Consider the following 10740-nt stretch of genomic DNA (forward strand, 5'->3'; position numbering starts at 1 on the left):
AATACAGCTAGCTATTAGGGAACCTGAGCAAGAACAGTCAAGGAAAAAGCAATGTATTCAGACAGAAGAGAATAAAAGCCCCATCCACGAATCTGAGGAGGGACAGATAGTCTTTAGAGAACACGTTCAGGCAGCAGAAAACCAAGAGACAGAAAGACCTGAAAAGGACCAGATAGGCAAAGAAAAACGAGTTCAGGGAGAAGAAGAAAAACAAATTGAAACGAATCCTGAACAAGGTCAGATTAGGGTAGAAGAACACATCCAGGTAGAAACAGCTAAGGTAATAAGCCCTGGTCAAGGTCAGATAGAGAGTTCTGAAGATGAAGGTGATCAAGTTGTGCCACAAATAAATGAAAACAAAAGAACTCTTGAAGAAACTGAAAGTGCAGTGCCAGCTAAAAGAGTCAGAAAAGGCGATAATTGGCCCAATATTATCAAAAGACTATAATATTGCCTTAAAACAATAAGTGAAGAACCTGATCAAGTAAACAAAGTATCCAGCCAGTCTGGACCTTGAACTGAAACTCCCAAACGAAGAAGCCAAAGATTGAAAACATTGAATAATAAATTCAGGGGTCCTGAATGGATGTACGTAATTCTTGAGGATTTCGAGAGTCTTGACATAAATGAAGAAAGTGATGAAGAATTAAATGCAGAGCAGATTGACGAAGAAGTGAGACCAACTTGAAAGAAAAGAAAACACCCAAGATGTTATCTCATACTACATTTTTGAATTAAAGGAGAGAAATCTTCCTATCCCAAAAATGTCTGATAATAGAGCTGCTGGAAAACCGAAACAACGCTGTATAAAGAAATGTTGTAGAATATGTTTATGTAGCATATTTTTAGTACTTATAATGTAGTTAGTACTAACAGTGGCCATTCCCTATTTGGTGGTTACGAACAAACAGAATAGTACTAACACATAGTAAAGTGCAGCTAACATTAAAGGAGATAGAGTAGACTTGGAAACACCAGATGAATCAGATTTACATCACACTGTAAATAAAAATGACTCTGATTTCAATGTTTTTGCAAATTTATTAGTACATTATGTAGAAACTGTAATAATCCAAGGGAGGCAATTTAGTAGATGAGAGTAGATTTATTTAGTGGCATGAAGAGTACAGCCAACCAGTCAAGTCGTAGTCTAAGCTGGAGTGATCCCATAGTAGAATGCACTCAGTGAGCACAGCAGGATTCTAAGAATCCATGGTGACAGCAATTAAAGAAAGACAGTATCAAAATGCACATGAGAAAGTATACAAAACATAGAATATTACATCACCTCCTTTTCTTAAAAGAATAAAAATAAGAGGAAACAAAGAAAATAAAGGAGGGAAACAGAAACACTTACTCTCTAAATCTCAAAGGTCTATTAACAATACGAGAGCTCTTCCTGGCTCCAGAGTCAGTGGAGGAAGCCTTGGTAGGAACAGAAATGGTGGAAGTTTTTTTAGAAACAGGTGAGGTTGTGGTAGCCATTGAGGGAACACAAGAGTCACTAACAATTTTTGCAACTCTATTAAGATTCCACCAGAAACCTCCCTCAATTTGTATAGCGTTACCTGTAATCTTAACAACTTTTACGGGAGGCCCAAACTTGCTTTCCCCTTTGCTGACATGACCAGACTTCCTAATCCTCACACAATCACCAACTTCCAACACACTCTCTTTCGTTCCTTTTCTTACATCAAAATATTCTTTTTGTTTGGACTGGGCAAGTAGGACATTACTTTTAACAATGGACATGAGACTTGAAACATCAGAACTAGACTTTATCCATTTAGACATCCACCCAGGACAAAACGAAGTGTTGGGCTTTCGACCTCTCATTAACTCAAAAGGAGAGATCTTAGTGGAGGAGTGAGGAGTGGTCCTGTAAAACCAAATCATGCTCTTCAATGCTTTGCTGACCTCTACATTGCTACTCCTAGCCCACTTTACACAATCGCCAACAACCCTGTTCATCCTCTCAACAAGGCCATTCCCTTGAGGATGACAAAGAGAACTCCTGACATGCCTAACACCTGAATTGGAGAGAAAGTCAACAAAGTCATGGCTCACAAATTGTTTCCCATTATCGGAAACCAACACTTCAGGAAACCCTTCCCTACTCCAAACATCACACAAAAATTCAATAACACTTTTAGTATCAGCGTCTTTAGTCAACTTAAACTCAGGCCACTTGGAAGCATAATCAACTAAAACCAAGATGAACCTGAAACACCCACTAAGCATAGAATAAGGGCCCATGATATCGATACCCAGTTTAGCCCAAGGACGGTCTGGACACTCAACTGGCATTAGAGGAGGAACCCAAGTCTTGAGACTCTTATCAGAGGATTGACAGATACAACATTCCGCAACAAAAAGATCAATATCCGAATCCATAGCAGGCCACCAGAACATTTCGCGAATTCTGCGTTTCGTGAGTGAACAACCTAAATGGCCCTCATGAGCCTTGACAATAATGTCTTTTCTAAAGGCAAAAGGAGGAATAATTTTATCATTACGCAGTAAAATACCGTCCTCAATGGAAATCTCTATCAAAATGCACATGAGAAAGTATACAAAACATAGAATATTACAGAAACCATGGAAGTTAGTGACTGCTATGTGTGTATGAAACTGCCAACATCAGTAGCAGAAGCTTTAACATATCACCATTTACCATTGACATATGGTATTTCATGTAGTGTTTTAGCTAGTTTGTTTTATAGAACCGGAAAGTAACAATATTATTATTCTAATGTAGATGTGATATTTTCCTATGTTCCTATGGGAAAGAGCATTAACCCAGTTCTTAGCACTAGAGACTTACAATTTATGGGTGAATACTTTCTAACAATGAAAACAGTAGATATAGCTGAAGCACACAAGCACAATTTAACATGTAAATTACATGAAGGAGAAAAGATATTTCTGAATTTAGTTGAGCAAAGGAGACAGGAGTTCCAAAGAAGGGCCTCCGAACTGAAACCCCAGACACCTAAATGGGCTGAGAAGGAAGACCTTATGGCAACTGGAAAGACTTATGCTGCTATGTCCAGTCACGACGGAATCTCTTCTTATATCTCCGAACAAACATGGGTAAACTATCTTAAAGGTCACTTCACACAACATCCAATCGACAACCTGACGACAGAAATCGATGACTATGGACTAATACCATTTTGTGATTCTCAACACAAACAAACAGGCCAAATCACGAGCACAGGCACGAAAAAATTACAAAAGACAATTGGGCTCCAAATTAAAAAATGAAGGAGAGAGGGGGAACCTGGTCCGAACGGAATCCCTCCCATCCTCTACAAATCGAATGAAAAGGAATGGACTGAAGCCCGCGAGCCACTGTTCTTGGAAATCAAACACTTCAATGTATTACCTGCCTCCTGGAAGGGCTCTAATATTTCCCGAATTTTTAAGGCAGGGGACAAATCGTTACCATGCAACTACAGGCTGGTTGCCCTTATGGATAACGAAGCAAAATATTTTGCTGGGATCCTATTGGAGGAATTGCAGGCCTGGGCTACAGAAAACTCGCTAATTCCTGCGAATCAGACTGGCTTTTCTAAATCTGTGGGGACATCAACAAACATTCTGGCTATGGGTCTGCTAATTGACAAATTAAAAACTACAAAAATGCCAATACACTTTTGCTTCATAGACTATAAGACAGCCTTCTACCATATCAATCGGAATCTTTTATGGTCAAAACTGAAGAGTTGGGGAATGCCAAAGCACTTACTAGACCTATTGATTAACTTACATAGCGAAAAATGGGTACAGGTAAAGCTGGGCGAGGCTCCCATTTGTCAGGACACATTCCAACAAACAAAGGTCTCAAACAAGGATGTGTTCTGGCCCCAACGCTTTTCAACCTGATCTTGGGAGACCTTGTTCCTGTGCTTATTAATTGTAATTCTCATGCACCCAAACTGGGAGGCCAAGTATTGCCCATGCTATTATATGCGGATGACTTGGTTTTAATCAGTCACACAAAAATAGGGATGCAAAATCTTGTGGATGCAACAAAAAGATACTCTGGTGAGAATTACCTGACAATAAACTTGGAAAAGACCAAAACAATTTCAATCAATAAGAAAGGAAAAACACCACTTAGCTGGTTTTGGAATAACAACCGCATAGAAGACACAACCCTGTATGAGTACCATGGGGTCAAAATTGATAACAGTGGCCAGTTTATCATTCCTAAAGAAAGCATCAGAGGAAAAGGCATCGCGATAGCAGTCTCGCTAAAAAAACTAAATGGTAAACTCACCAGCCCATCTCTTCTTCCTCTGGCGCAAGTTATACGAGCCAAACTTTTGCCCGCAATTACTTACGGCAGCGAGGTACAAAGAGGACGAGATGCAGTATCTCTGGACAAGGCTGTGACATCAGCATACAGAATCATCTTCGCCTTGCCAAAATATACCTCCCGGCTCAACTTAGATTAGATTTCGGTGGTCAGAAGCAGTCTCTCGCAAAACAAGGGGCGTATATAATCACGTGGGACAAAATCAGGAAAGCAAAACAGGGGACCTTAAATAGTTTACTATGGTCAGAACTGCAGCGAAATCCGGCCTCGCAAGCTGCTAAGTATTTGGAAAAAAGCCTGTCGAACCTAGGCATACAGGAGCTGTGGAACACCTCAACTAATCACACCACAGTCAAAAGGCTGGTAAAGAGAACAACAAAGTACCTTTCATGGATTGAGGATAAGGCGACAGTTGCCAAGAGGTCACATGGCTGGTTCGTTTCAAACTCCTATTCTCAACAAGGACAACAGAGTTATCTCGATCTAGGATACTCAAGGACCATGAAATTGAACTTTTTAAAATTCAGATTGGGCCTCTTACCTTGTAGAACCCACCTTCCACATTGGCTGAGGGATAAAGTGGGCCACTTCTGTCATTTATGTAGTAAGGCAAAGGAGGATATGCCACATTTGTTGTGTTCCTGAGACAAATTATTAGAGGAAAGAAAACGCTTGCTGAAATTTTTGTTCAACCAACGAGGAATACGCACTCGAAGGAATGCAGTTCTTGCCTGCTTCACACCCGATGATCCGCAGCTAAACTGCAGCCTTGTGAAGTATATGATGGAGGTGGAGAAAAAGATGCAGAAACTTGACTCTTAACTTAACTTGCTGTTTCTTGTTTAGGTTGAACCATATGTAAAATGTTGTCTAACATTATCAAATCAATGAAGGCGGCGGAAAGAAGACACTGGAACCCAACCTTTTTTAGATTCACAAAGAAAATCGATGCTAAGATGAACATCATTGCAAATTTGTATTTAATTTAGAAGATTTAAAAAAATGAATTATATCGTTTTATAAGCAATATTACGTTTACTGTGAAAATGTACAGTATGTATATGTATTTTAAAATGGAGATACTGCAATGGTTTTTATTAACTATGCAAAATAAATTAAATTCACATATTAAATTCACATGCTGCTATGTCCATGGGCTTTGAGAATAAAGGGAAAATCTATCTCCATAGGTTTAAGACAAAATACAACAATGCATTTATTGGTTCCAGTGGGTGTGAACATAATTTTTTAGTCAAGATCAAGATCAAATATAGCTTTATTCGATTTTAGCAAAGGAAAATCATAAAAGCACATTTAATACAGCATAATAAAATGAGTTCAAAATTCAAGCGTAAAAACATGAAATTTGGGAATAGAAGAAAGAGTATAAAATTATACAAATTATGGCTGTCGGGGATCATAAGTCAGTCAATTCATAGACGCTCTGCACCTTACTGCAAATTTCAAAAAGCTAGCAGTTGCTGTAATTGTAAGTTCATCTTCGAGCATGTATAGCTTGAGTAAGGCTGGCCTACACTGTCTTAAGCCCCACAGTTTCAAGATTGGGAGAAGATGTTTCTTTCTGCCCCAGTCATAAAATTTGCTAAATAAAAGGACGTGAATGTTGGATTGCTTGGAAACATTGTCACAAGGACAGACCACCAGGGTAGTAGACCAGTCATTTGTGGTGGGGAATGTTAGTAGACGGTAAAAACAATCCGTCCTCATCCTTGTTAGCAACATTCTCGTGTAGGTTGAAAGAGTCAGGGAAAGATAATAGGGAATGCCAACATCGTAAAGTAAAAGATTGTGGTAAGCAATCGATGATTTATTACCTTCGAGATAGGAGCGCCTGTCAACGAGTAGACCCAAACAGCGAGCTTTAAGGTCCTTTTTAGAAATGGTTTGGCACATAGTCGGGTTGACGTATAAATTAGCCAAATCCAATGATGTTAAAAATTTCTGTACATAAGCAAGCCAAGGTATTTTTCTTGAATCAGTTAAGGCCATACAGTCCTTAATTACGTCTTGATTAAGTATCGTTTTTTCCGAGGACCATACTTTGTGCCATAGCAGAATTGGTGCGACTTTGATTATATACGAAATATGTATCCGGGAGAGCTCATTGTGACAGACTGTGGTAGAAATAGATCGGGGAACAGCCAGCAAATATCTTAGGAATGCGTTCTCGCTCATTTGTATCTCTCCACAGTCCGCCAGACCCCAGATACCAGCTCCATATGTTGCAGTGGAGACGCATTTAGCTGCAAATATTTCCAACAAAATCCTAACCGGTTTCCCACCTAGTTTTGTGGCGAATTTCTTTAAGGCACCAATTTGTCTGATAAAAGCCAAGTTTCAAGTGTGGACAGCGTTTTTCCATGAACCTGTACTACTGAAAAGTATGCCCAGGTAAGTGAATGTTTTCGTGAGGCTGATCTTGGATGCATCTATAAATGTATTGCAAGAAATGTTCTTTTTTTTACTGCAACACATTGTAAAAGTTTTGCTTACATTAATCCTAAGACCTCTCACGCCCATGAATGTTGAAAAGGCTGACAATGCTTTTTGAAGCCCTAGTTGGGTCCTGGACATGATTACAGCGTTGTCCGCATATAAAAGAATTGGAACTGCGAGGCCATTTATTTTAGGATAATCAACATCTAGTTTGGCCAGGCAATCGGCAACACTGTTAATATACAGGTTAAAAAGAAAGGGGGCAAGGATGCAACCCTGCCTGACCCCCTTTTTGATAGGAAACTTGCTCGTACAGGTTCCATCCTTGCCATAGCGAACCTTGGCCCCCGCTCCTCGGTATAGTTCTCTTATGAAGGCAAGTATGTTGGAATCAACTCCCATATCAGTGAGGGTAGACCAAAGTATACTGTGGTTCAGGCAATCAAAAGCAGAGCTGAAGTCCACGAAGGTCATATATATATTGCACCTTTTTGCCATCACATATTTGTCGATGATCAGAGCTAAGTTTAGACATTGTTCCACTGTCCCGAGACCAGAAACGAACCCATATTGGAATTTAGACAAAATGTTATTTTCCTGAGCCCATGATTGCAATTGGTTCAACAGGACTCTCCCAGCCACCTTCATCATGGAGTCCAATAAGGAAATTGGTCTATAACATTTTGGGTCCATTCTTTCGCCTTTTTTAAAAATGGGTATTATGATCGCTTCTTGCCAGGTTGCGGGGAATCCTTTGTGGGCATAGGAGTTAAGGACATTTGTTACAATTGGTGCCCACAGTTGAATGTTATCTTTAAATAAGTCTATTGGAATTCCGTCCGGGCCGGGCGCTTTGGCATTAGAGCTTTCAAGAATGGCCAATTCCACTTCTGAGTAGTTAAAATAGATGGAAAGCGGGAACGACTCTATGTGGTTGCTTTGCGGCTCATTACTCTCCGTTGGTGGAGTTTCAAGGTTAAGTGGTTCAATCTGGTCATCTAATTTGTACAGTTCGGTGAAGTGATTTATCCAAACTTCTTCCGTGATAGCAATTTCTATGAGGTCTGTTGACCTATCACTGAAAAAGGGGGCGTTGACCTCCCTCCAAAAGACCGTATTGTCTCTTAAATTGCTTGCTTTTAACAAAGCTTCCCAGGCAGCCGTTTTCAGTTCCTTTTTCCTATTTTTTATTGCCTGTTTATAAGCAGCACGGGCGGATCTTATTTCCACCCGGTTTTTTGGGGTTTTATTAAGAGTAGCCTTCAGAATGTTATGAGTGTTTGAACACTCATGGTCAAACCAGCCAAAGCTCTTGGACACGTTGTTTTTATTACAATTTCTGGTGAAGTTTTTCCTGATTTGTAAGGCGATTTGGTCAAATGCAAGGATAATTTCATCTGGATTGGGAGGGTATTCTAAGCAGGACCGGAAAAGATCAGGGTCAGATTTAATCAGATTTTCAAGGAATTTCGATGTGTCAATTTTTACCCATTTTATAATGTACCCATTTCTCGATGCAAGAGATATAGAGTGTGAGTAAAGATTTTCTGTAGCGCTCCCAAGCTTTTTTCCACTAGAAGGGGAGTATATTTTGGCACTAATAGGGTAATGATCGCTCTGAACCAGCTCTTCTCTCCTGATTTCTCGGGCATCGCCTTGATGACTATTAGACAAGAGGATGAAGTCTATTGTCGTAAGCGATCCCCTTCCATGAAATGTAGGTTGGAAGTCAGTCGGGGGCACTGTTAAGTCATTAAAGAAGCCCAGATCCCATTCATGTAGTAAATTGTTTAGTTGGGATCCCATAGTTGAATGTTCAAAATGGGTAGTATGTTCACCATTTGGGGCTTTTAGGTCACAAACCCTAGTTCCACTGTGTGGGCATAGGTGACAATTAAAATCTCCTAATATGACTAAGCATCTATCTGAACAAGACCCTCCCATACCCTTCTTTATAAGTTTAGAGAGAAACTTTATAAATTTTGGTTGGTCGTCTCTCTGTGCGCTATTATATAGATTTATAATGAGAGAGCTGACAACCTCCTTCCCAGACATTTTGAGGGCCTGTAGAGAGGGACCAAAGGACTTTGAACTAGGATCAGATGGAGCGAGCTCAACACATTCTAAGGATACATTGAGTCTGTTTGAGACATAGAAACAAAGACCTCCCGAAGGTCTACCTCTGTTTGACTGGATAGCTTGGGTAAAGTGTGTACTATAGCCATCCAAATTAGTAGGTGTCAGGTCCCAACATTCCTGAAGCGCTATGATGTCAAAGGTGTTTATATAATTCAAGAAGGTTGGGTCCTTTGCTTTGTTTGAAAGACCAGCTATGTTCCAAGTTAGAATGGACATATATAGGTTAGGGTCAAAGTGATTTGATGGGCAAGGAGGGTGGCTTGAATCAAGGATTGGGGGTAAAAAGGGAGCCAGAGATTCATCAGTTTGTGCGATCGCAGGCCCGGGAAGGGACATGCTAGTGAGACCCAGAATGAGTTGTTCCAAACCAGGTTCCCCAGATTGGCTTGGAGATGACCCTAAGCTATCGGGAGATGGGGGGGTTTTAGTCTTGTTCTTAGGGGATGTTAGGTTGTTTGATGGTCAGTCAACCATTTCTAGGGGTGAAAAATAATTACTGGTTGGTGCCCCCCTCCACCCCTCTGCATAGGGTTGCTCTCTTCTTGGGTTCCAAGGATAATGATCCCAGTCCCTCCTCCTATTACGCGTATCTACTTGCGACCAGCTCCAACCTGGAGATTGGTTCCAACTAAGAGGATAATCTTGTTCATGAGGAAACCTTGGAGGATAGAAAAAGGACAGACGATTAGTGTCTATACCTCCCTTTCTCTCCAATGTCGACCAAGAACATATATATCTGACTGTCTCTGGGTCATCAAAATTAATGATAATACAGTCCCCCTGTGTTCTTTTCCTTGTTTCCCCAATCCAGGGAACCCTACGTACCATGGTGAGTCTACTCTTGAGATGTAAAGGAAGGGGTCTGTTAATATTAAGCCATTGCATGACTTTATTTTTTAGGGACCAGGTGGATTCACTCGTATTTTCCTCCAGGTCTGGGACCCCCGTGAGGATCACAGTGTAGGGGCTTGCCGCTGGAGGAAGATGGATTGGCCTCTTTGGTCTAACTGGTTTGTTAGTGGTATCATCAGCCTGATGGCCAACCAAAGGTTTGGGGGAAGGGGGCTTTGATTTAGTTTTAGGAGGGTCAGCGGTTGTTACTGGCTTTCCCTGTACTTGCTTAGTGGTGCCCTTGGTGTCTGTTTGGATCGCTTGTGTGATGGTAGGAGTTTTAGAGGTTTTACCTGTGGGTAAGGGGGTTTTGTGTGTTAAGGATGGGGGTGCAGGTTTCTGTACAGTGACTGCCATAGTGTGATTGGCAATCGTGGAGGCTGGATGGGCTAAAGTGGTAGTAGGAGGTTTTAAATGGCTGGTATGGTCAATTATTCTGGCAATTTGCTTCTCGATGTTATTTAGGGATCGTTCGATTGGTAGCAGTTGGGATTTTATGAGATCCTTAATTGTAGCTAGCACTTGTGCATTAAGCTCAAAGTGGTTTATATTGCCATCAGCATAACCCCTCTGAGCATCATCGAGCGATGCAGCTGTTACAGAGGGGTCTTCCATATTAACAGGTAAGGAATTAGTAGCGTTATTTTGATGTTTGGTACGGGGGGATTTTTTGGACCTTGTGTGCTTAGGTGGACAGTTCTGCTTGTTCTTAACTACTGGCCTTGTGCTGTCTTGTTTGGGGATGGCACCCTCCCTTGACTCCTTATCAGTTTTAGTAGGAGAGACTACTACTAAGGATGGCGACTCTATCAGGGGTTGCGACTCTATCAGGGTTAACGGAGCCATTTGAGTGGGACTAATCTCCAAAGTCGGTGTTTTCTCCAGATCTTCCAGAGTGACTTCCCCTAAAGATAGGTGAGTAACAGATA

The sequence above is a fragment of the Lissotriton vulgaris genome, unplaced genomic scaffold, assembly GCF_964263255.1.
Source record: "Lissotriton vulgaris unplaced genomic scaffold, aLisVul1.2 SCAFFOLD_2111, whole genome shotgun sequence".
Taxonomy (NCBI): Eukaryota; Metazoa; Chordata; class Amphibia; order Caudata; family Salamandridae; genus Lissotriton; species Lissotriton vulgaris.